Source organism: Felis catus, chromosome B2 (genome assembly GCF_018350175.1).
Source record: "Felis catus isolate Fca126 chromosome B2, F.catus_Fca126_mat1.0, whole genome shotgun sequence".
Classification (NCBI taxonomy): domain Eukaryota; kingdom Metazoa; phylum Chordata; class Mammalia; order Carnivora; family Felidae; genus Felis; species Felis catus.
Window position 1 is genome coordinate 59267832 of NC_058372.1, and position 27695 is coordinate 59295526.

Below are 27695 nucleotides of genomic sequence, written 5' to 3' on the forward strand. Positions count from 1 at the left end.
TATTATTATTTTCCGTAGGTCCATGCGGTCCCTGCACTGTCTCACGGCCCCACTAAAACTCGGTGTCTTACTCCCAGTGTCTTCCTCAAGCTGGAGGATATACTCTGGCTCTCTGCTTTCCTTCTTCCTGTCTAAATCCAACAGACATGCACAGAGAGGGACCTCCTTGATTACCGGGCTTTGAGACCCAGGGACACTTATGTTCCTAGATCCCATGAGACTGTAAGAATTAGACAGTTCTTGCCAGAATGACAGTTGCCAGGAGAGGGCTTAGGGGTAGGTGAAGGGGGTCAAGAGGTGTAATTTTCCAGTTATAAAATAAATAAGCCATGGCGATGTAATATACAGAATAGTGACTGTAGTCAATATTGTAGTTCATTTTTGAAAGTTGCCAAAAGAGTAAATTTTCAGTGTTCTCATCACTAGGAGAAGGATAAGGAGAAATACTCTGATATCTTGCACCTCCATTAGATCACTTCATCTCTGTAGTATTCATGCCCCCAATTTAAAACTTCAATCTAGGGGCGCCTGGGTGGCGCAGTCGGTTAAGCGTCCGACTTCAGCCAGGTCACGATCTTGCGGTCCGCGAGTTCGAGCCCTGAGTCGGGCTCTGGGCTGATGGCTCAGAGCCTGGAGCCTGTTTCCGATTCTGTGTCTCCCTCTCTCTGCCCCTCCCCCATTCATGCTCTGTCTCTCTCTGTCCCAAAAATAAATAAACGTTGAAAAAAAAATTAAAAAAAAAAAAAAAAAACTTCAATCTAATTTTGTGGAAACATCAGACAGGCACAAATTAAGGAACATTTTACAGAATCAATATATGACTGAAGTTTTGCAAAAATATTAAGGATTTGAAAGACAAAGACTGACTGTCAAAAATTGGAGGAGTCCAAGAGACAAATCAATCAAATGCAATGTTGTAAACTTAATAAATCCAGAAATAGAAAACAGGATACTTGTGGAAAAACTGGTGAAATTAGAATAAAGTTATAGTTTAATTGACATTATTGTATGAATGTTAATTGTACGATGGTTGTGTAAGATGTTAACATTAGGAGAATCTGGATAAGGATGTATGGAATACAATTTTTGCAAATCTTCTATAATTCTAAAATTATTTAAAAATGAAATGAAAAAATTATGGCCTAGAAAACACATTATGAGAAAATAAAATGTGTTGTTCAAATCCTGTACTATAACCAATATTTTAGACTATATTTTATATTTATTTAAATTTCTACATCTCAAAAATTTGAGGTGCACATATATTATAGTATTTATGGCCACAAAACTATTTAAAATATAAGCAAGGAAAAACTGAATGAATACACCAAAGTATGAGCAGTAGTCATTTGTTCAACTGTATATTCAAAAATGATTTAGTGAGAATTTCCTATGCTGTAGGTACTGTGATAGACTCTAGAGAAGCATGCGTGAACAAGACAGAAACAATCTTTGCCTTTAGGGAACTTACATTCTATTTTTAGAATAGATTAAAATAATCATATAACAAAATAAGTATTCAATAACTAAAATAAATACTATAAAGACAACAAACAAGTGGGCAAGATGGAGAGTAATGGTTATGGACAGACCTACTGTAGAAAGAATGATCAGGAATGGTTCAGGGAGCACATCATGTAAGGTGAGTCCTGGAAAATGAGGAAAAGCAGGCCCTGAGGAGAAAAGAGATAAAAAAAATTCCAGTAAGAAAAAAAAAGGCAGCAAATATGTATCGCAGTCTTCAAACAGCTAAAGCTGTGGTGTCCTGGAAAATTGGAAAAACAACAACAACAAAAAAACCCAGCTAAGTGATTTGAACTTAGTATTTGTAAAGTGTAGAGAGACAGGGAATAGTCAGACATGCAGGACCAAAAGACAGTGAAAATATGTCTGGATTGTTATTATGTATTTATTTATTTATTTAAACAAAATGGGAAGTAATTGAATTGTACACAGGGAAGTAAAAGTTGAATTGGAGGGGAAGAGAAGGTGTGGACTTTCATGAAGTATTTATTTTCAAAATCCAGGTAATATATCATGGTTCCCTGCACTGAGGTCTTACACTAGAACTGTAGAAAAAGAGACAGATTGAAAAAGCTTTGCAGGTAGAATGTTATGGTGACCTGGATATGCAGAGTGAGGAAAAGGGAAAAATTGAGACTGACTTAGAGTTTTGTATTGAGTAATACTGTGATAAGAAGTAGAAGGATAAAAAAAGAAAAGAGGGTGTGTTTGCTATTTCAGCAAGGGCGTGCTAACCCTCCAAGAATTATTCTGTTATTAGCCATGAAGGAAAGGTTAGAGTCAAGAGTGAGCAGGAGATGGGAGAAGGTAGACACTACCATAAATTTAATTTTAAGAAGACTATTTGAGAGGTATGCTAGCAGCATAACAGTATTTTTCCAGTAGAATATTAGAGGTGTACTGTTTTTTTTTTTTTTTTGAAACTTTAACCTTCTTGTAATTGCTAGAATACAGTACTATTCCATTATGGCAATGCTGATATCTCCTTAAGTATTGTGTATATGTGGTAATGTTTATAGAATGGATAAGAGGTAGGGAAGAAGTAAAGATTACTTTTGGGGAGTTGGGATGTGTATTTTTTCCATCCTGTACTTTAAAACATTTCACAGTGTATATATATTACTTTAAAACTTAAAGCAAAGGTAGTTATAATGTATTAAATAAAGTGTTCCAAAATATGCCGACTAGGTGGAAAAATAAACTATAACCAAATAATTGTTATAGTCGTATATCAACTGATTTCAGAATTAAATACTGTTATTTTTTTCTTTGCAAGGTTATTAACATTAAATATGAAAGCAAATGTATATTAGTACTTGTAATACTTGTAGGCTGAAATTTTATTTTTATTAAAGCACATGTGAGTCTTAGAAGTTTCCTAAATTTTACATATTAAATATTTTTATATCAAAATTCAGTTAGTATAAAGAGAAATTGACCAGTATGATTTTTCTTTCTACTCTAAGTGTTATTCACATAATTCACATGAGTGGTTGACCTTGACTTGCCTTAAAAAAGTTAAGTGAAGCTTTCATGCTTAAAAATCTGTTAAGAAGAATTATATTTTTCTGTCCCAAGCTCTTAAAGTGCTTTGAAGTTCTATAACTGATATCTAGATTTTAAAATCACATGATTTACCTTTCAGTCACATCTTCCCCAAGTGTGAAAAACTAATATATCCTACCGAATAGATACATTTTACATTTCAGTGGCAAAGAAATTATATACTTCTATTGAATTATAAGTGCCTTTTACTTCTGTATGGGTTTAGTTCGATATATATGAATTGTTTTTTTTTCTTTTTCATACCATGTTTTGATAGCAAGGAAAAGAAAACCTACTCAAATTAGCTGATAGAAAAATGATTTTAACATTTAATAAAACACCCGTATGCAAGAAATGGCATGCACAAACAAGAAATGAACTATAATATGAAATACAATCAAGTCATAGAATGACTGGAACTGGTGGCTTGTCACTCACATTTACATCTTTCTTGGTATTTCTACTTCCCTATAGAGACTTGATTCTGCTTACATTACACTTGTATCTGGTGTCTGTAACTAGTTTGTACATGATTCTGGATTTTAAATGTCCTCATCCTGTCCTTAATTTTCTGTAAATCTGGATCTTCAATGTCCAACACTGTCTATTCCTCACAGACTCAGAGTCTTATTTTCTATTAAGAGTAAAGAGAATTTAATTGATAACTGATTAAGGCTGTTTCAATTATCTGAAGCTCAACATTTAGGCTAGGGGTAAATGTTCCTTCATTACCAAGAAAGAAAACACAAATTAGAACTTTATCCATTTTCTTCAGTTTGGAGGCTATTAAGGAGTTTCAGACTTGCATCTTTGACCAAGGGTATGCAAGTACTGTAGTAATTCTATGAAACCAAATTCTGTCAATATTTATTGAAAATTAGCATCAAGTTGAAGTGTCATGTCAATTGATAAATCTTGCTGAGTATAGTGTTGAGAAGAATCCCAAGGCTTAATCTGGGTTCAGTAGTCAAGGGTGCCATGTTAATTAGTGATATAGTCAATTGGCATGGGACAATGAGAAAGAGACTAGAATGCCACACATTTGCCATCTTATAAAAACACTGAACAAAAAATAGAAGAATGTTAGTCCCTAATAGCAGCATTTTTCAATTGTTAGTGTACTAAGAATCATCTTGTGAGCCCATAAAAAAAGTAGATTGCAGGTGTCCACTCTGGGGATTATTATTTGGTAGGTTTGAGATAGGGTTCCTTAATCAGCATTTCTTTCAAGCACCCACATGAATCTGATAACAGTGGAATGATATTCATACTTTGAAAGCAATGTTCTGTTTAACAAACTTTTGTCCCCAAAAATGCCAACTAGATTGTTCATTAAAATGATAAAATGCCTGGGGGCGCCTGGGTGGCGCAGTCGGTTAAGCGTCCGACTTCAGCCAGGTCACGATCTCGCGGTCCGTGAGTTCGAGCCCTGCTTCAGGCTCTGGGCTGATGGCTCGGAGCCTGGAGCCTGTTTCCGATTCTGTGTCTCCCTCTCTCTCTGCCCCTACCCCGTTCATGCTCTGTCTCTCTCTGTCCCCCCCCAAAAATAAATAAATAAATAAATAAACGTTGAAAATGATAAAATGCCTGAACTAGTGAAAATGTTAGGGACTAGTCCAAATATCCAAACTTTTTTTTTTTTTTGAGTTGAATTATTTAATGAATGCAATGACGACTAGACTAGAGAGCTTCAATGGCAGAATATATAATAAGAGCTAGAAGACAGAACTTTTTTTTGTTTTTGTTTTTTTTTTTGTTTTTTTTTTGTTTTTAATATATGAAATTTATTGACAAATTGGTTTCCATACAACACCCAGTGCTCATCCCAAAAGGTGCCCTCCTCAATACCCATCACCCACCCTCTCCTCCCTCCCACCCCAAATATCCAAACTTTTACATGAATTCTTGCTATAAACAGACAAATAAAATCTATTTCATTCAGATTACTTATACAAACGTAAGTATGGGGTATCTTTGATGTCCTAGAGTATTAACAATGATTTTATGGGTCAAGTCAATTTATCTGTAGATTCCAGCAGCTAGACCCCATTCTGACTTTTGGAATGAGCTCAAGTGATTCTAATCACTTTTTCCACAAGCAGTCCTCTTATAATCTCTTTTCTAAGAAACCTCCTTTCTTTAATATTTCTCTGTATTTGTGGCTTAAGTCTCTTTTCCATATGAGTTGCCTAGAAGTTTGCTAGTGACAGTCATAGTGATTTTTGTCCAAGTTTAAACATAGTTTTCCATGTGCTTTGATGCATGAATAGTGCAGTTTGATCCCGTTCATCATCCAGGTACTTTATATACATTAAAGTAGCAGTTCAGCAAAATGCTAGAGAGATTACAATATAATATAGTGGCTAAATACTTGAAAGTTGGCCTGAGACATAAATGGGTTTTGAATTCTGGCTCTGTTTACTTAGATGTCTGAAATCATATCAGATTGTTACATATGGATGGATGGTAAAGAACTTTGGAGGAGATGTATTTAATTAATTTTCTGTTCATAATGCTGAAAAAAATAATAGGAAATTTGTTGATTTGACTCTTCGATGAAAAACTCAGTTTTAAAGTAATTTTCACTGGAGGGAAAAATTTGATGAAAAAAATTGGAAATATAATTGTGACTATTTGGTAAGATAGTAGCTGTACAGAGAATTTGATTATATGACCAAATTCTTATTCCAAATTGAACTACACCCAATTAGCACTGCAGACATGATCTTTACTAGAGCCAATATTCCCTTTGCCAAGATGTCTTGTTTGCTTGGATCATAACAACAAACTGGCAGACCTTCCCAGTCATGGCGATTGCCTGCCTGCATGCCTCCTGGCATTCAGAGACCTGAGCTCCATGCCAGGTGACCCAATCTACCTTACCTCATCTCATAGCTCCTTTTATTTATTTATTTGTCTTTTTCTTAATCATATACTCAGAATTATCTAATCAGTGTCCTTAATCCTTGAGACAGAAACTACTCTTTTCTTATTCTTTATCGATTCTCATCTTTCTTCTCAACAGAAAGCTGATGTTGCTGGGAGTGGAATGTGCTTGGCAAAGAAAACTGCGTTTTCTTGTCCCCTGTACAACTAAGGCTAGCTCACGACTGAGACTTGGTCAATGAGCCTTAACAGTAGTTTTTGTTCACGAAAATTGGGAACTCAAAAGAGGAGAGAGTTTAAGTCAACTGGCATATGTCATTTTGTCTTTCTTCTTTCCTACTGCCTGAAAAGCAAATGGGGTAGTGAGAATCCTAGTGATCATCTTGTAAGCATGAGGTTACTTTGAGGGTGAAGCCTAAGGATGGCAGAGCACATATACGGAAGCAAGTAGGAAATCAATAATATCTTTGAGTTGTCCGGAAAAGCCCGACTCTACATTTAATTATTTGGGAGAAATATGAGTTCCTCTCTTATTTTAAGCATTATTTTCTAGTTTCTGTTGCTCAGAGCCTAACACATTGATACATCACTCTGACAGAGGTAACTCAGATAGAAATGATTCTGGTAATGGTTACATAGAATCCTGAAGTTTTCCAAAGGGACACTTCTGGTTTGCAAACATATTTATTTATTTCGAGTGCAGGGGAATTATTAGGACGGAAGGGGTTGCCAGTTGTTTGAGTTGTCAAAAATTTAGAAGAAGTTAAATTCTAAGCCAAACATTTCCAACTTGCTTGTGAAAAGTATTATTGAATAATGAAGAACTATAAAGATTTGAAAAAACACAATAAATAAGCATATGTAGTAAAATACTTTCTATAAAATTCCTAATCCACAAAATATTCACATTCCTTAAAATATGTCAGGAAAAAAAAAAAACAACTTGTTAGTTTGGAGGAATTATTGGAACTTTGGGTGTGACAATAAGTTGTAGTTAAGAGTTGCCCTATATATTGCAGAAAGCTTAACATTTCTGGATTCTACTCACTAAAATATTCTACCCCCATTCAATATAAGGGTCAAAAACCGAGTTCTGAGGAGTCATTAATTCCTTGTCCCTCACCTCTTCTTCCCTCCACCCTCCCCGTCTTGTTGAAAATCACTGTTTCAGGTGGAATCTGAAGCAGTTTTGCCTTGAGAACCTATTTCATTTATTCCTTTACTTCACTTCACTTGCACCACAATCAACTATCTTTATTGATTTAAAATATTGAATTCAGGTAACCTTTATTTTTCCCTAATGAAACTCTGTCAATCCCTCCCTCCCTCCTCTCTTGATTCCCATGCAAAATGCTGATGATGGTAATTAACATAAATTTAAAGAAGTGCATATTAATGAAATAGTTAGGGGTCTATAATGGAAACAATAAGGAGCTTTAGTCTAGACCCACTCTTAATTTGCTACAAATCTTGTAGAGTTTTTATTCATCAGTGAAGTATGGTTAACAATATCTTCAATTTCAACTACCTGTTACTATTATCAAAATCATATGGAATAATGTGTGTATAATCATTTTACATGAAACACTGGGATAGTGATATTTAGTCAGATACCATTACTACTTTATTTTAAAGATGACAAAAGTAGGGCACAGAGAGTCTAAGGAACTTTTAAAAGGTCATATAGCTGTTACTCTAGGTATCCACACTATAATTTAGGTAGTCTGAGTAAGGAGTTCTTATTCTTAACCATTGACAATACAAAGAATTTATGCATTTTGTGTAAAAAAAATATTTTGATAAAATAATCATCCCATTCTAAATTCTTAAAAGGCATTTTAAGCTTTAAGAATTAAGTATTCAGTTTTGCCACCCAGTAGATGCTTATTCAAAATCATATTCTTTGTTTCAAAAATAAATATCAGAATTAAAAACGTCTAATGGAGGGGCATCTGGGTGCCTTAGTCAGTTAAATGTCCAACTCTTGATTTTGGCTCAGGTCATGATCTCACAGTTCCTGAGATTGAGCCCTTTGTCAGGCTCCAAGCTGACAGCACAGAGCCTGTTTGGGATTCTCTCTCCTCTCTCTCTCTCTGCCCTTCCCCTGCTCATCCTCTCACTCTCTCTCTCTCAAAATAAATAAATACACATATTTTAAAAATTCCTAATGGAGGCTACAATTTGTGAATACTTTACAGTTAACCCTTGAACAATGTAAGGGGTGGGGCACTGACCCTCACTTAGTCAAAAATCCCCATGTCACTTTTGGCTCCCCCAAAACTTTACTTAACCCGAAGCCTTACTGATAACATAAATGGTTAACACATATTTTGTATATTATATGTTATATATATATATATATATTTATACACACACACACACACACTACAATATTCTAATACAATAATCTAGAGAAAATAAAATGTTATTAAGAAAATCATAACGGGGCACCTGGTTGATTCAGTCATTTGAGCTTCTGACTTTGGCTCAGGTCATGATCTGCTGTTCATGAGTTCCAGCCCATCCTTGGGCTATGTGCTGACAGCTCAGAGCCTGGAGCCGGCTTCAGATTCTGTGTGTGTGTCTCTCTCTACCCTCCCCTGCTCTCTGTCTCTGTCTCTGTCTCTCTCTCTCTCTCAAAGTTAACATTTAAAAAATGTTTAAAAAAGGAGAAAAGAAAGAAAATCATAAGGAAGAGAAATACATTTATAGTAATGTACTGTATTTATTGAAAAAAATCTGCATATTAGTGGACCCACATTGTTCAAAATCATGTTGTTCAAGGGTGACCTATATTTGTTTTCCTCTTGCTCTTTTTTTCAGTAATGGAAATGGGTTTTTTCTTTATATATACTAAGAAGCATTGTGGTAGGAGAGGGTATAGCAGAAATAAAAGATGGAAAATATTAATCAACTATGAGTCACCAGTATGCTTTTAAGTAGAAACTGTATAAAAGGCTGTAGATATTCTTAATCTTTTTCTAATGACTCATGACACAAAAACGGGGAAGTAAAAGATAATATTAAATTGTAAAAATATTCTGCTAACATTTTACATAATGCATTATTCCATATTTTTATATATCACACATTTGAATGAAATTTTATATAAAAACCAGTCTCATAAAGAAGAGTCATTAATAAATTTGATAGCTTTAATATTTAAATAAAGACTATGTGATGCTACCAGCAGCTATTTTTTTTTTCATTTTCTTAGAATTTAGTTTCAGAGTATAAGTCAAAGCATGGAATCCATTTTCTTTGTTTAAAGCCAGCTAAAATATTTAGTGTTAAAATTAGCATTTTATGTTATATGGAATCATTTTCTCACTATCATTATGCCAGCATAAATATCTTATAATTTCTAGAATTAGATTTTGAAGCAGTATATCATTTTAGTGAGTCTTCTTTTGATAATTTTAAAAATTGGGGCACCTGGGTAGCGCAATCAGTTGAGCGTCTGACTTTGGCTCAGGTCATGATTTCATGGTTTGGTCTCTGGGTTCGAGCCCTGCATCAGGCTCTGAGCTGACAGCTCGGAGCCTGGAGCCTGCTTCAGATTCTGTGTGTCTCTCTCTCTCTCTGCCCCTCCCTCACTTGCTCTCTCTCTCTCTCTTTTTGCAAAAATATATAAATAAACATTTTTTTTATTAAAATCAATGTATAAAATGGAAACCAATCCAGTTATGGATGCTATTTCTGCTAACATGAAGTTTATAAAAATGTCTAATAAACCATTTTCTTTTCTAAACAATTGAATCATTTTCTTTGTTGTTGATATGGTACCTGAAATACATCTGATAACAAGAATGATGAGAGAAATATTTGGATAATTTTACATAAATGTTTAAAGCCAAAAATAATTATTTGAACATGAAAATTAAGTCTCAAAAAATGACTTAAAATCCCTCCCTCATGCACAGAATGGAAATAAAAATATACTTACATGTGTTATATAATATTATTTCAAATTGTTTCCTAGTAAAAAGAACTGGCAAAAATCCTAAAATATATTTAACTTACTTATTTTTCATGATGTCAGATATTTTCATGATTATGAATTATTAATGAATATGATGAAATATGATGTCAGAAAAGGAAATTAGCTTTTCTGTTGCATATTAAATACAAGGAAATTGTTCTTGTAATCATCTTAGTTTACTTTCTGAGAAAATTCTGTTATCAATAGGGATATAGTTTCTTTTCAAACTGCCATATTTGGTAAATATTTTTTTAAAAAGCCAATAAATAGTTACAATTTTATGTTTGTGAATTAGGTGATATGTAAATGGAAATAAGTATGTTAATGAATTTATAATTTCCAGAATAATAAACTCATATCCTGTAGTTCTATGCTTTTCATGTGGTACTTTGTTTTGGTAATGTCTGAATATTTAATAACTTGTATGGTATAGGCACAGAACAAACAATACTAGCTTTAAAAAAAAAGGACAACCATATTGCACAAACAAAATGTCAGCTCTGGTATATCACATTGCAGTTCATTAATGAACAGATTTATTTGTACATATTTCTTTGCCCTCTGGGCCATTCTTTTGGATATCCATGTAACTTACTCTCTTACCTTTTAAAAATTTGCTCAAATATTACCTTCAAAGTGAAGATTATTTTACTACCTTATCTAAAACTGCACACACACCCTATCACCCTTATCCTGCTTAGTTTTTTTCCATGCTACTTTTTTATAAATATATTTTTTTGGTACACAACCATGTCTAATTATTGATGTATTCTCTGTGGTTGTTTTGCCCCTACAGTGACAGATTTGTGTAGTTATGAGAGAGACAATATGGAAAACAAAAGCTAAAGTATTTACTATTTGGCTCTTTGGGGGGCATGGAGGAACAAAAGTAAAAACAAAACCTGCCTGTCTATGCCCTAAACAATTTGCTTGTATGTTGCTTGTCATTTTACTTCACTAGATTATAAATTCCATGGAAGCAGAGATTTTTCTCTGTTCCTTTTTTTTCTTTCTCTTTATCAGTTCACTATTCCCAGAGCCTATAATAATACCTGGCATGTGGTAGGTAATTAATAAATATTGATGTATAAAGGGTAAATAAAAAATAAAGGAATGAAATGTTGATCACTTTTTCCATGATTTTCTCTTTTCACTTAGTAATCCTTTAATATTTTTTACATCAGTTTTTTATTTCTTAAAAAATTGCAGTCATATATAAACTTAAAAGATAGAAATAAAGCAGTATATAAGATTATTTACAACAAGCATTATAAGTTGTGTCAAATTGACCATGATAAAAATAAAATAGTAAACTATCAAATGATTTATAACCTGGCTTTTTTTTATATTATAAATATGTCATATATTCTAATTTTTATATCAAATGGACATAAACCACAGACAGAGAGAAAAATCAAAGTTCTTTCATCTCTTTGAAAGTAGAATTGACAATAGATATTGCTACTTTGCTTTTAATGTGGCCAGAAATGAAAAATGAATTTATGATGTGGAAAGAATCTAAAAAGAAGAGGCTGCTTCATTTTAGTTTTCATAATAGACAAGGAAAGTAATGTGAAGAATTGTCAGACTTGAACAAAAGATATTAGGAAAGTAGATTTCAAAAAAGGTCATGGAAAATATAACATACAATTCCAACAGCCTTTAGGTGTGACCATAGCTTAAAATGAATAGAAAATGTGTTAAGAGGATTCTGATAAAATAGTATGAGGCACTATCAGTAAGGAAGAAAATAATAAAACACTAAGAAATCTGAGTAATTGTTCAAAGTACTGGTTATGCTAAAAGCTTATATACATAAAAATGTCAAACGTTTTCAGTCAGGCAAACCTGAGAGGATCTGAGACTTAAAAAGTGATGAAGACCCAGAAATCTATGTTCCCCTTTCTAAGAGCCAAAAGATGAAATTGAAAATAATTGTGCCTACTGATGGGGGAAAATGGTGTACAGCTCAACATTGAAAATGAGAAAAAAATAATCACCCACCCTACTATGACAGGTTAGGTTCCCAGGTGCTAGGAAAGAGATTCTGAGACAGAGAGTAGCCTGCGGGATGTTTATTGGAGGGTCCTCCTGAGGTTAGCACGTGTGGAAAGGAACAAAATGAAAAAAAAAAAACTTGGCAAAGGGAGAAAAGGAGTTATAATCCCAACAAAAAGGGCTTGGGGTGCTCTGAGGTGATGGCCCATCAGAATTGCTCCAACCTGTGAAGAGATAACCAGACCTTTGTATCCTTATGTTGATCAGTCATTGAGTGAGGCTGCCACTAAAAGAAATACTAGTATTGGTCAAGGTTGTTTTCTTCAGCATAGCAATCTGCAAATAGGGTTTAAAATTGAAAAATGTCTTCTGGCACCACTCACAGTTCTGTCAGTGAAGGCCAAGGTGCAGTGGGTGGCGGTTGGGGTGGGGGGAGTTTCATTCTTAAAAGGAGATCTGGTCAGTGCATTATAATGTAAACTACATCCACTTATTTGGATAGGTTCTGGGAGTAGTTCTTCATGGATCCCAGAAGAACCTCTTTAAGGTATTTAGAAGATGTTAGTTGAATAAGTATGAGCCATTGCATCTGTATCTAATATTAAGACCATAACAAGATAGCCATTGTCTCCAACCTCTGGTATACATTGTTAATTCCCCTGACATTCTGATGCTTTATTTTGTATCATGAGATCTAATCCCTGAGGGTTCTGAAACATTGGTTACCACGCCCTTCTCAGCCTGAGGTTGCTTCACTCTGACATTTATTCTTATTTATCATGTCTTCTATACCTTTCCTGATTTTTGGTCCAGTAAATGTATCCATCATTGAAAGTAGGGTATTAAAGTTTCCAACTATTACTGTTCATTTGCCTACTTCTTCCTTCAGTTCTCTCAGTGTTTGCTTCTTGTATTCCTATATGAGCTTTGCTTTTACATGTGTATAAATTTACACATACTGTGTCTTCATAATAAAGAATACTTTTATCATTATGAAATATTTCCTTGTCTCTAGTAGCATATTTTATTTTAAAAGTCATTTTGACAGACTTTTAAGCTCTGTCATGCTTTGTTCTTGTGCACTATATTATATTTTATTGTTCATTATCAGCCTACTTGTGTCTCTACTGGGGTAGAATTTTCAGTTGCGGTTGACAGCCCTTTCTCCCTCATCATTTTATTGATACCATTCTATTGTCTTCTAACTTTTATAACTTTAGACTATAAATTTTCTGGATTTCTTATTTTTCCCCTTTAAGTATGTCTCTTTTTTTTTTTGTGATTTCCTTCAAAAGTTTTTCTTTACCTTTGTTTGAAGGTTTTGAATGTCACCTATCTAGGTGATTTTGCTGGGGAAATGTTTATCCTGCTTAGTTTTCTCTGAGATTCTTGGATCTGTGGCTTGCTCTTTGCTATTAATTTTGGAAATTTATCATCCATTATGTCTTGACATATTTCTTTCTTCTCTTTTTGGGATTCAGTTGTATGTATATTATATTTGATGTTGATCCACAGCTCTTGGTGATCCTTTTCTAGTTTTACCTCTCCCTTATTTTTCTTCATTGTGTTTCAGTATGGATACTTTTTAATGACTCCTCAGTAAGTTCATTGAATCTTTCCTTGGATATGTTGAATCTACTGAAGTGCCCGTCAAAGACTTTCATTTTTTCATAGCTTAAAAAAAAGTTACGTCATTTCCATTTCAATTTTTCTTTTAGCTTTCATCTCCTTTTTGAAATTTCCCATCTGATTTTACACCTATTTCATTAGCACCATTAACATATTAATTATAGATATTTAAATTCTATCAGTTAAATGTCTGTCATGCCTGTGTGTGGTTCTGATGATTGCTCTGTTATCTTTTGAGTGACCTGTTTCTTGTCTTTTATTATGTCTGTTTGTTGTTGTTATCAAAAGCCAGACATCTTGTGTAGGGTAGTACAGACTGAGATAGTTTTATGCCTAGAAATGGGCACTCCTTTCCTTCTACTGATCCTTTAATGCAGGGTATTTAGTTAGTTTCACGAGAGTAAGGATAGATTTTTTTTGTTTGTTTTTTGTTTTTTGTTTGTTTGCTATGACTATTCTCAGCTACTCGTTTCAAATTCCTGTAGATATATCTTGTGTTAAGTTGCAGGTTGATTTTTCACAGTAATCCTATTGAAGTGTGAAATTTAAGTTTTTCTTTGTGCTGTGCCTCATGGAAAGTTGTTTTCATTCTCTTATTCATTTCCTGTGCTTCATCCAGGAGTAATCTATTACTGCTTATTATTCAAAATTAGTTGGTTTAACAGTTAGAAGGGGAGTTGGAGGAGTTAATTCTCTGTTGTTCTAATTAAACTTCACCCTGAGGGATGTACTATGTTCCTGGGTCTCAAAAATGTGCCCTTATTTTTCCTCACCCTTTAATGACTGTACTTGTGGGCAAATGTATATTCTTGACCTTCCCTTAGGAAAAGTTTTCTTTTCACCTTTCTCCCTCCCTGAGATGCAATGAGTTTTCACTGATACCTTAAAGGCAGCAATACTTTGTGTCCTTAAACCCATACACTACAGCTTTGTTTCACAGTGGTGGTAGGAAAGAAATATCCTAGTGAAACTTCTTACACTTTCCTCACAGCAACTATTTCCCTACCCCAAGTTTGTACCTCAGTGAATAACTTCTTAGAGCTCTTTCTGAACTTTTTTTGTGAGTGTTCAACTGAGTTTGTGGAAAAATAACCTTCAGGAGGATGTGAATTTCCTCAATTTTTATAGTCCCAGGTTTCAGATTTATACAGTCTATAAATATTTAAAGGTTACTTTCAACCTTTACCAATTTATCGACTATGCTATTGGAATTCTTCTTACTGAGGCCCGCTTGTGTATACCCCAGTTGAGCAAGAACTCACATCTACTCTCTCACAACAGAAATCATCTATCCTTATGGTTGGCCAGTTCATTGTCCTGCAACCTCAGCTATGCAGTTAGTTTGAAAAAAAATGTTATTTTCAGTTATTTATATCCAGAAGTATAAGTATACTTTATTTTTAAGTAATTATATTTAAATTACACTTGAATTTTAAGTAATTATTCTCAGCTTTTAATTTTTTTTTCCAGATTGTATTAACAATAAAACATAGCAATAGCCACCCAGTTCGATGTCTTAATAGCCACTATTTCTCCTTTATTATACTTCTCATCTGAACATTGCATCATGTGTGTGAGTGAATGTGTTCATTTCATAATATGTTATATTGATTTACCACCAATGAAAGTTTTATAAATTACATACCTACCTTTTAGTTAATATCAGGTAATGTGTATGCCTCATCCATCTCCAGTAGGATTCTTGTTTTCAAGGCAGCAAGTGTTACAACTCCAAATTTTCATCTTAAATTTATCTTTTGACTATTCCTGTCCCCTACTCATTCAAGTTCAGTTCTACAGGAAGCAGAATACAAGTCATAGCTAATTGTGAAGAACATGTGGGGAGTGCTCTTGGAATCAGTATCTTTGGAAGGTAAGTAAAGGAAGGAAGACTGGACATATGGAGAATTTTAGCCAATGTAGTTCCAATAAAGGCTTCAGTTGATTCCCACAGGGATTTAGGATGGCATGCAAGAGTGCCCTGAGTTGAGATAAGGGGTTTTATCCTCCTGTGTGATAGTTCACTAGAGGGAACTTTTCACAGAAGAAACATGACATTGAGAAAAGTAGTTTCCTTAGATTGAGGCTCATAGGCAAGACTTGCCAATTGGCAACACTGTCAGTAGGTGGGGGGGATAACATCTTTATTCAAAAATAGAGTTTGGTTGGCGTACCTTAGTGTATGCCATGTTTATTCTTACTTTTTTTTTTATCAAATAAAAATATCTTAAAATTAATAGCCATAATTATTATAGATCTAGGAATTAAAATATTCACATTTCTGGTTCCACAAAATGTACTGACTAGTGGGGAGAAAGAAGTATGCCGGCAGTAATTGCTTATTACTGGATGAGCATCTATAATACCATTTGGTTGGCACATTTCTATTCTGAAAAATGTTACTGCTTTCTCTTAGAAATAGGAGTGCCTGTGTCAATATAACTTAAATATTTGTTCCAAGAAATACTCACCCAGGAAGTTAAGATTGCAAACCAATAAATAACACCAACTATTTGCTTTAGGAGAACTGTTGCAACAAAAGTATCTGAGAAAACAGTTTGCTCATCTGTGCAAAGAGCTGTCAGACAATATTTTTCATATGTGGAGAAACAGCTCATTTATCATGACAATAGTTCCATCAAAACTTACCTCAAAATCCTTATCCTACTTTGTCTATTGATACTATACTACTGTGTAAACTAATGAACAAACAAAACACCTTTAATTCTAAAAAAGTTTTCCACCTCAGAAGACCCAGTTTAAAACCACTTGAAGTGAGACTTATAATTTTATAAATATCCTTCACTAACTTCCTCTGAAACATTATTAGGACTGTGTCAAGGTACTGTTCTCTGTTGTTATAGCAAATTTAATAAGTTTAGATTGATTTAGTCAGTAGTCTTGTTTTAATTTTATTTACAACACCCAGTGCTCATCACAAGTGCCTCCTTAATACCTATCACCTATTTAGCATATTCCCCACCTACTTCTCTCCATCAACCCTCAATTTGTTCTGTATCATTAAGAGTCTCTTGTGGTATGTTTCCCTCATTCCTCATCTCCTCTTCCCATATTTTCATCTGTTTTGTTTCTTAAATTCCACACATTAGTGAAATCATATGCTATTTGTCTTTTTCTGATTGATTTATTTTGCTTAGCATTATACATACTAGCTCCATCCACATCATCCCAAATGACAAGATTTCATTCTTTTTGATGGCTAACACACACACACACACACACACACACACACACACACCACATCTTCTTCATCCCATTCATCAGTTGATGGACATTTGGGCTTTCTCCATAGTTTGGCTATTGCTGATAATGGTGCTATAAACATTGGGGTGCATCTACCCCTTTGAATCTGTATTTTTGTATCCTTTGGGTAAATACCTAGCAGTGCAATTGCTGGTTTGTAGGGTAGTTCTATTTTCAGTTTTTTCCCCCAATGATTATTTATTTATTTTGAGAGAGAGTGTGTGAGTGGGAAGATGGGCAGAGAGAGAGAATTCCAAGCAGGATCTGAGCTGTCAGCTCAGAGCCTGACTCTGGGATTTATCTCACGAATCGTGAGAGCATGACCTGAGCCAAAATCACGAGTTGAACAGTTAACCGACTCAGCCACCCAGGTGCTCTATTTTCAGTTTTTTTGAGGAACCTCCATACTGTTCTCCTGAGTGGCTGCACCAGTTTGCATTGCCACCAATGGTGCAAGAGGGTTCCCCTTTCCAAGCACCCTTGCCAACACCTGTTGTTTCTTGTGTTGTTAATTTTAGCCATTCTGACTGGTGTGAGGTGACATCTCATTGTGGTTTTGATTTGTATTTCCCTGATGATGAGTGATGTGGAGCATCTTTTCATGTGTCTGTTAGCCCTCGGGATGTCTTCTTTGAAAAACTGTTTATTCATGTCTTCTGTCCATTTCTTAACTGGATTATTTGTTTTTTGGGTGATGAGTTTCATAAGTTCTTTATATATTTTAGATACTAACCCTTTATCAGATATGTTGTTTGCAAATATCTTCTCTCATTCCATACACTGCCTTTTGGTTTTGTTGATTGTTTCCTTCACTGTGCAGAAGATTTTTTTTTTATCTTGATGAAGCCTCAGTAATTCATTTTTGCTTTTATTTCCCTTGCCTTCAGTGATGTGTCTAGTAAGAAGTTGCTCTGGCTGAGGTCAAAGAAGTTGTTGCCTATGTTTTCCTCTAGGAATTTGATTGACTCCTGTCTCACATTTAGGTCCTTCATCCATTTGAATTTATTTTTGTGTATGGTATAAGAAAGTGATCCAGTTTCATTCTTCTTCATGTAGCTGTCCAATTTTCCCAACACCATTTATTGAAGAGACTTTCTTCCATTGCATATTCTTTCCTGCTGTGTCAAAGATTAGTTGACCATATAGTTTTGGTTCCATTTCTGGGTTTTCCATTCTGTTCCACCGATCTATGTGTCTGTTTTTGTGCCAGTAGCCAATTGTTGTGATGACTACAGCTTAGTCAACAGGTTTTTGGTGGTCTGTTGGGGAGAGTATAATTGTCAGTTCTGAAGATCACACCAAGGGCCTCCTAATATTTTATTTCTGGCATGGTTTATTACCCTTTACTTATAAATAGTGCCTTCCTCTAAGGCTTTATATCCCATCCAAGGATCGCTGTGACCACAGTAGTAAATTAAGCCTGAATTTGGTGAGTTCTAATTTCTGTTTGTATAGGTCAAGCATTTTCAAGGTATGGCCTGCAAGCCATACTTGTTCATTTATGTCTGTGGCTTCTTCCCTGGAGGAAGATGGTTGGGACAACATCTTCTGCAACAGCAGAACTGGATGGTTGGGACTGAGGCAATTATGGTACCGATAGCTGAAAATATTTGCTATCTACTTTTTTAGAGAAGAAATTTATTGATTTATTGTCTGCATTCTAAATGCTGAATTAATTTTATCTTTCTGAGAATGGGGATCCCTCTTTTACAAATCATTTAATTACATGCTCACAAATTGATAATATATATAATACATTGATAATAATATATAGATGGATAGGTATATGCTATAATATATACATTTTTTTCTTTCTGTTCTTATCTTTTTTTGTTTGTTTTGAGCCTGTAAGAGGAGTTCATAAGACACAGTGGGCATAAGACCAAGAAGTCTGTTTTTCAAGATAGTTCCAAGGGCTGCTAAGATCAGAAAGTTTTATCATATCTATATTGTTATAGGATAAACTTTGCCATGGTCAACTTTTTTTTTTTTCAACGTTTATTTATTTTTGGGACAGAGAGAGACAGAGCATGAACGGGGGAGGGGCAGAGAGAGAGGGAGACACAGAATCGGAAACAGGCTCCAGGCTCCGAGCCATCAGCCCAGAGCCTGACGCGGGGCTCGAACTCACGGACCGCGAGATCGTGACCTGGCTGAAGTCGGACGCTTAACCGACTGCGCCACCCAGGCGCCCCTGGTCAACTTTTGAAAACATTACAAGAAGTTTCCTGTGTCTCATCTTTGTTTGCCTGTTTTTCAGTTTGTGTAGATCCATTATCGCCAAATGGCTGTATGGATCTGAGAATGGGGGCTGGGTTAGAGTGTACCAGATATCTGGACTTCAAAGTTCCTGGTAAGAGTTGGAGGGAATCATAATGCTGCAGGATCTGAGGTATTGCACAGATCCCCAAAATGTCTTTTTCATGGTGAGCAAAAATTTACTTGTCAGGCCAAGAGTGGCTTCTCTCTCTCTCTCTCTCTCTCTCTCTTCCCCCCCCCCCCCCCTTTGCTGCAGGTTCTTTCCTCCTTGGATAGATGACATTATTCACATGATTCCTTGAGGTTCTGCTACCGTCAAGGCAGGCTACAGATCAGGGTAAAACTACTCAATTTATCTTGTATGTCGTGGCTGCTGTAGTGAACCACTCAGACCCCTTGTCATGCCTGAGGCTACCCATTCCACATCTGCTGAGATCATTGGCAGCTGATGGCTCAAAGCCAAGCCTGTTTTTGGAAGTGCTCATAGACAAAGAGAGATGCTATACCCAAACTCTTAAGCTCTCCCTAAGGTCAGGCCATATCCAGTAAAGTCTAAAAGCTTTGTTCCCTTGTATCAAAAACTGACACCACTGAAGGACCATTCAAACCTTAGCATTCCACTGAGATTAGCTGAGCCATTTGTTGCCACCATATGACAGCTCACCCTATGCTTCTTCCAGATTTTACTTTTCTTCGTAAGTATTGATTCCAAGAGCCATTTCTAATACATGTCCTACAAAGCAATAGCCATCTCAGTGTCTGTTTCCCATGAAATGTGATTTAAGACACTATCCTCACCAAAAATATATCCAAATCCTATTACTTTAAATTATTGATTTGCATGGAGAGGAGAAAAAAGGAAAAAGCAAGGGATTTACAAAGATTCTGGTATCTTACTCACAATATATATTCATAATGATAATTTTTAAGTAGCTCACTTTTATTACTCTTATAGCATATGCTACATATGCACGTATAAAGTAAGTTAATCCTATCAACCCTTGAAGTCTTGGGTTCGTAAACTGTGTCAAGACAACTCACAGTGCTTCATTGTATTATGAGGAGGCCATTTTGACTGATATTTTGGCATAGTTAGAAGATGAATTTGTGATACTCTACTTTTTCTACTTCAGTTACTGGCCATATTATCATATACAGATCAATTCATCTTGCTTGGCTCTAGAATAAAAGTTTTAAAGTAGTTTTGAATGCAGAAGATTGGTGTATTTTACTTCATTGTCTCAAAGAACACTGCATTATTTCAAGAGTGTTGGTAGATAACTTTAATAGGCTTTCATAAATATTTTGAAATTATTTACTAAGATAAAATAAAATGACACTTCAGCCTGGTTATGCAAAATCATTTGAATTTTATCATACTTCCACACAAAGTTTATGTTAAATAAATTATATGTGGAGATGCCGCACGTTTTTGTTCATAATATCTATTGAGATGTGCCTTTTTGAAAACAATTTACAGATATTTAGAATTGGCCTTTTGTGTTGGAGTAGAAATAAAACATGGAAAGATAAGGCTTCAGTAACACAATGATTGAGTTAAATCTTTATCTTCAAAATCAAATTTGAGGCTGCTAAAGATTATGCACGGCTATTACTAAGTTATACTTAGTTAGGAGATGTAGTATCTTCTCTCAGAAATGAAGTACATTGGCCTTTGAGCAACTCAGGTTTGAACTGTGAAGAACTTTGTTACTTCATTATAAGATCCCTATATGTACATATAACATGAAAAATATGTTACAGTTGACTATGTTATCAGTAAGGCTTCTGGTCAACAGGAGGCAATTAGTAGTTAAGTTTTATGGGAGTCAAAAATTATACACAGATTTTCAATTGCATTGGGGTTTGGCACAACTAACCCACCACTTTATTCAAATGTCAGCTATTTAGTGACAGAGTCAAAAATATGTGAAATATAATAACAAAATATAAAAGACTATCTGAGTCATTATGCAGTTAGTTAACAAATGAAGATTTCAAGTAATAATTCCCTGAGTTCAATGGATATAGATTACAGATGGCTCAAGTCACTAAACAGTTCTGGAATGACTTCATGGAAAGTGGCAGGGTGTTAATTAAGCCTTGAAAAGGTGGACAGCATTTGAAGGATGAAATTGATTGGTGGCAACATGACATGCAAAGGTGATTTAAAGAGCAGAAGTGCAAAGTCAAAAATGTGCAAGATATTTGGGGGGTTCAAAAAAGGGCATTGCTTAAATCACACATTTTATGTGACAGTAGTAGATGATATGGCTTAAAATAGAAGTTGGGGCAAATTACAGTGTTTTGAATAACTAACTCATTTATACATCCCATTAGAAGCAAAAAGCATTAATTAAAAATATTTTAGTAGGTGAATGGCATGATAAAGAAACATGAATTTTAAATGAGATTTTTAGTCCATTGACTAGGTAGGGAACAGAGTAATATTGGTTAGAAGACTGGGGAGGCAACTCAAAAGAGATAGGCAAGATAAGTGAGAGTGTTCATTATATCAGTGGTATGATTGGGGCGGAGAGCACAGAACTGAAATACATTGTGGGGACAAAGAGGGCAGGATTTTGTATTCAATATATGTGGCAAGAAAGGAAGCAGGATGAGTTAAAGGTGAACTGAAGTATTCCAGCTTGAGTGACAGATTGAATGTCTTGCCACCAAATGAGAGGTTAGTCATTAAAAGATACTTAGTTTTAGGAGAAATGATGATGAATACTTTCTGAATATGCCATGTTGGGAGAGATTTATAGTGAGGATAAAGTTATAGGAACCTTCAGCTCCTATGGGAGCCAGAAGTGGTTGAGGAAAAAGCCTTGAGGAAGACTGAGGGGAAAAGTTTAGAAAGTTTTGAGGGGACGCAAAAGAGCAAAGATCTCATGCAAGCCAAAGGAGGAGTATTTCAAAATGCAGTGAGTGATCAATGATGTCAAAAGTGGCAGAGATGTCCCATAACATAAAGTTTGCCAAGATAATGAAGCATTCTAGTAAAGTATTAACCTAATGAGGCCCTTAGGTACAGTTTATAAAGAATTGGTGAATGTTTTTCTGGAAAAAAAAAATCCTTGATTTATATTCATTACAATGCACTGCAAGGATAAGATGCTCTATTTATTGTAATAAATTGTCTCTAGAGCACATTGAACTTCCCAGTTAATTAAATAATGCTATAATTTATTTCTATTTATGTTTTATTATTTTTCCCTGGTGGAATCTAAAGCATCCTTAATATCCTGGGCCAGAATGTATAGTGCATTTTTGGAGCTACATTAACTCTTTCGCCTTCATTCAATGCATTGAAGACAATAATATATTGGCATACTCATACAAATGTAGGCAAATTGGCTTCATTCATCTGTGTGATCAGGGACATTTTCACATTAATCCTAGAAATGATCTCTTAATGTAGTCAATCCTCTTAATGTATAAATTACTTTCTGTGAGAAGTGAATCATTTTTGAGTCAACACTAATGTTTGCAGATCACGATTAGTTACTGACGTAGGCCAAGTTTAGATAACAGCTACAAAAGCAATGTTGAGAAGGAAATTGTGGACCTTTAATTTATGCGGATACATAAACATGTATAAATGCACACATACACACAGAGAGATTTAATCAGAATATAAGATAACAGCCTTCTAATTTACCCTGTTCCTTTTTCTGAACAAATTCCTTACTCATTAGCTGGTTGAAAAGTAGATAAATTGATTTAACAAATATTCACTGATTGTATACTATGAGCCAATATTAATATCAATGGACATAGCAGGGAACATAGCATATATTTTCCTTCTTATCATGAGGCTTACGATTAGTGAGAGCTATAAATGATAAATAAAATAAGGAAGTGAATAAAAGTATTTTAAGTGGTATGAAGAACCTAAAATGAAGGAATTTGATAGAAAGGAATAGGGTAGGAGTGTCTAACATAAATTGAATGATACTTTTTTTTGGTTGCCCAGGCAACATCCATTCTTTCTTACTCTGTCTCACCATAACTATAGTCATTATCTCCTAACACCATACCAAAACTGATTGCAGGGGAAGATGGTCCATTTAGAGCTCTAGCATGAATTTAAGTTAATCATAGTCAATAAGAGCATCCATATATTTGCTAACTGTTGAAGTCCCATGGTGGCCACATGATGAGAATTTGTCCAATCAGGTGGACAAGAAGGACTTTATTTCATGGATGACTGAAAGGTTGAAAGGCTTCTTGTCTTAACAGGTAGTGATGTGAACAGTAAAACATTTCCTTGAAGCCATTCTATAGCCACAAAGGAAACAAATCAGGACAAAGTTGGTTGGTTAATGGTGAAGTGAAGAAAAAGACTGAATATAGATTTATGCTGACATCATTAAGCCACTCAATCAACCAATTCTGAAACCGATCTGTATCTGAAGATTTGATTTTATGTAAATACATTTATTATTTAGACCAGTCTGATTTTAAGTGACTGTTACTTGCATCTAACACATATTGATACTAAGTAATACACCTAGCATACTAACTAATAGAGGGATATCCTCTCTGAGGAAGATATATTTAATTTGAATAGTAAATTCAGAAAGGGGACAACCACGTAAACATCAGGAGAAGGAACATTCCAAGTAATAGGAGTAGTGCAAAAATATACGAAAGAAATAAATCCAAAATGGTAGAGCACAACAGAAAGAATCCTAATGTGGATGCGGTTTATTGATGAGGGGAACAGAGTTTTGAAGATATTATAAAAGTAAGTGGGGCAGATCATATAGAGCCTTGTAATGATAGTTCATCATATCTAAAAGTCATGGATATATACACAGTATGTGTTAAGTATTCTATATCTTATACAAAACTCAAGGAAGAAGGATAATGCATCAAATATTCTGTGAGAGCTTGCTGTATTTCCTTTCTAAGGCAAGCACTACATAAAGAATTGGGGCCAGTTTTGCCATTAAAAAAAATTTAAAGCATTAAAGAAATATCAAGTTACTTGCATAGCTAAAATGATATGAGATCCTGGGAAAAGAGAAAGAGTCCAGAGTATGTCAGTTTGACTATTCACTGCAGATACAGATTCATATATATGTGGTAGGAAATTATAACTAAGAGCTTTTCAATTTATTATATATCTCTCTGAGAATAAGCTCTATAAGACCTTATTTCTACAGGAAGTGAATGAACATTCTTTCTTTTATCCTCTCTTCCTTTATTCACACTCTCAATGTCAAAATCTGTATTATTGGTAATAATGATGCTATTAATTTTGACTATCATTTAATTCTTATAATTCATTAGGTACCTTCTAAGATCAATCTTAATTGTTTTGCTCTCACAGGATTCCTATGGATAGATACTTTCATTATCTATACATTATACAAATGAGAAACTAAATCACAGAAAACTTAAGTAACTTACCTGATTCAACACAGGTAGTAAGTAGGAGAATAATAAAACCATGCTGCCTGGCTCAGAGTCTATACTGTTAACTAATATTTTATTTCTAACTGGGCTAAAAATATATAAATAACAATAAATGGAGGAGTTCCTTTACTTTAGATATCAAACAATATAACAAAACAATTTTATATTTAAAATTAATTAGCAGTGTGAGCTTAGTTATGATATTAAATATATATATATAACTACTATATATAATATATATGTATATATATTTAAATTTTTAATGTTTATTTTTGAGAGAGAGAGAGAGACAGAGTGTGAGTGGGGGAGGAACAGAGAGAGAGGGAGACACAGAATGTGAAGCGGGCTCCAGGCTCTGAGCTGTCAGCACAGAGCCTGATGTGGGGCTCGAACTTGCAAACTACAAGATCATGATCTGAACCAAAGGCAGATCCTCAAGTGACTGAGCCACCCAGGTGCCCTGATATATATATATATATATATATATATATATATATATATATATATATACACACACACACACACACACACACACACACATATATATAAAATTATAAATTATATGTGTGTACAATTTATATACATATATAAATTATGTGTGTATATATACTGTAGCCCAAATAATGCTGTGGGATCTGTCAGATCAACTGTGTTCCATATATCTGTCATCCTCTTAGCCTAAGTGGGATCTTTTTATGGTGATAGCAGAGTATACAGTACAAATATATACAGTTGGGGCGCCTGGGTGGCGCAGTCGGTTAAGCATCCGACTTCAGCCAGGTCACGATCTCGCGGTCCGTGAGTTCGAGCCCCGCGTCAGGCTCTGGGGCTCTGCCCCTCCCCCGTTCATGCTCTCTCTGCCCCTCCCCCGTTCATGCTCTGTCTCTCTCTGTCCCAAAAATAAATAAACGTTGAAAAAAAATTAAAAAATATATATATACAGTTAAATTATGTATATAAATTACACACACACACACTACAGGATATAAACATATCCTATATACCAGGTCTCAATGATAAATTAAGGTGTAAACAGCACATCTGAACTCGGCAAACCTGAGTTCTTCCCAGGCATTTGATATACAAAAACATGGAAGAAAAATCCTTTATCATGTAGGATCTCCACAGTGTATGGATAAAATCCAGAACTGCACATTTTTTTGTTTGTTTGTTTGCTAGCAAAAAGAGAAAGGGACCTAGTATAGGAGAAAATGATGTCAACACAAAGGGATAAGCAGGTATTAGAGATAGGAAAAAAGAGAGCACTAACAGTGCTTTAGTCCCTGGAGTCCGTTATTGTTAACATCATCATCTCCACTCTTTCATTTCTGTGGTGTAAAAAAAGCTTGAGTAATGTTGCTAGAGACAGACTTTAAAATGTGAGGTTTGGTTGAGGCACTGAGAGGGGCAAGATTCTGAGGTAGGAAGATGGACTCCTCGCTATGCACTAGCAAGCGTTCTGTTTTGTTGGTGGTGGTGATGGTGGTGGTGGTTTTTCCTAAGTGCCTCAAAGCAGAGACTGCATAGTCTTAACCTTTGCCCCCTTCCTTTATACTATTCTAATGATATATTATTTCTAGCTCTTTAGATCAAGAAGAATTATACTTATGTTTTATTTACATGTATATTATATTTTTGCATATAAGATAGAATTTTATTTTTAATGGTAGATAGACAATTATACTAACATCATGTGTTAGTCTGTTCTCTTTGAAATGTCAACTTTGTTATATATTAAGTGTCATATATGCTTGGGTCTGGTTTGTTTTTCAATCTTCTGATTTATGTATCTCTTTGCTTTCCCTTCAATTGATACCAACTGTTTTAAAACTATATATTTTAAATTGATATGTATGTTTATACATTTAATATAAATATTTATACCCAGTATGACTATTCCTCCACCATTTTTTCATGATTTTTGAAATTTTTCTAATGTTTATTTATTTTTGAGAGGATGCAAGTGGGAGAGGGGCAAAGAGACAGGGAGACACAGAAACCAAAGCAGGCTCCAAGCTCTGAGTTGTCAGCACAGAGCCTGATGCGGGGCTCAAACCCACAAACTGTGAGATCATGACCTGAGCCGAAGTCTGGGGCTTAACCCACTGAGCCACCCAGGTGTCCCTCTTTTTCATGATTTTTAAATGTCCTTAACATTTTATCTTCCAACTGAACTTTAGATTCAGCTTGACTATTTATTTAAAATGCATTTTGGGTTGAATTTATAAATTAATATGTGGAAAATAGATGCCTTATAACATTGAATCTTCTCATACGGGAATATGGTTTTTCTCTTTATTTCTTCAGTTCCTCTTTTATTTACTTTAGTAGAGCTTTACAAATTTATTTATTTCATTAGTACACATCATTTTTTAAAGAATGTAGGTTCAGAAGATTTAGTAGAAAAGTGTCTGATTATTGAATCTTGTTTGCTACTCTTTTTGAACTGAAGTAATGTACTACAGGAGCACAACAGACTTCAACTGAAGGAGGCCATCTGAAAGAAAAAATAAGAGAGTTATATAGTTTTTCTAATAAAGAGTCTTTATGTCTCTGCTTAATGCTTCTAGACAGCTGACAAGTGGGCAGACCAGAAAGTGATATTTGAGAAAGCCAGAGGGATGGAGGGAAACTATTCTTATAGACTTATTTTTAAACCTTCCTGTTGTGAATTTATCTCCCAGTAAAGAAAATCCACTTAGACACGTTTTGGGGGTCAGAAAGCCAATTAGCACTGCTTCTCAAAGGAGTGTATTTTTCACTTTGGTCGAAGGTAGAGAGACCAAGGCAGAGGCCTTTGATCTGAGGGCTGGATGGTTGGTTGGTAAGAAGGAAATCACAAGTTCAATTTGCAGACTCAAATATCACTGCCTTAGGAAGTCTAATACTGGCCATTAAAGCAGTATGGGTGGAGTATTAGAGGAAGTAGAGAGGACATGACCGCTGGTTGACCCCTTGAGCAGGACCCAGGCACAGGCTCCATATCCCCTTCCTTTCCTTGGAATGTGCATTCCTCTTCCTTTCCCTGCTCTCAGAAGCTGCCTTAGGGATACAGCTTTGAGATAGCAAGGTGGTATTGAGTCTATTTGGACAGTATAGGTGACTGAACCCATTGAAGGCCTCTATATAAACTTTTACGATCTGATGGTCAAGTATGAAGATCTACTCATCTTGTGGCTGA

At 34.9% G+C, this 27695-nt stretch overlaps 1 pseudogene; it reads left to right on the forward strand.

Moving 5' to 3' along the window:
• The window catches only part of LOC101083935, a 108092-nt pseudogene that overhangs the window by 9824 nt on the left and 70573 nt on the right, over positions 1–27695 (forward strand).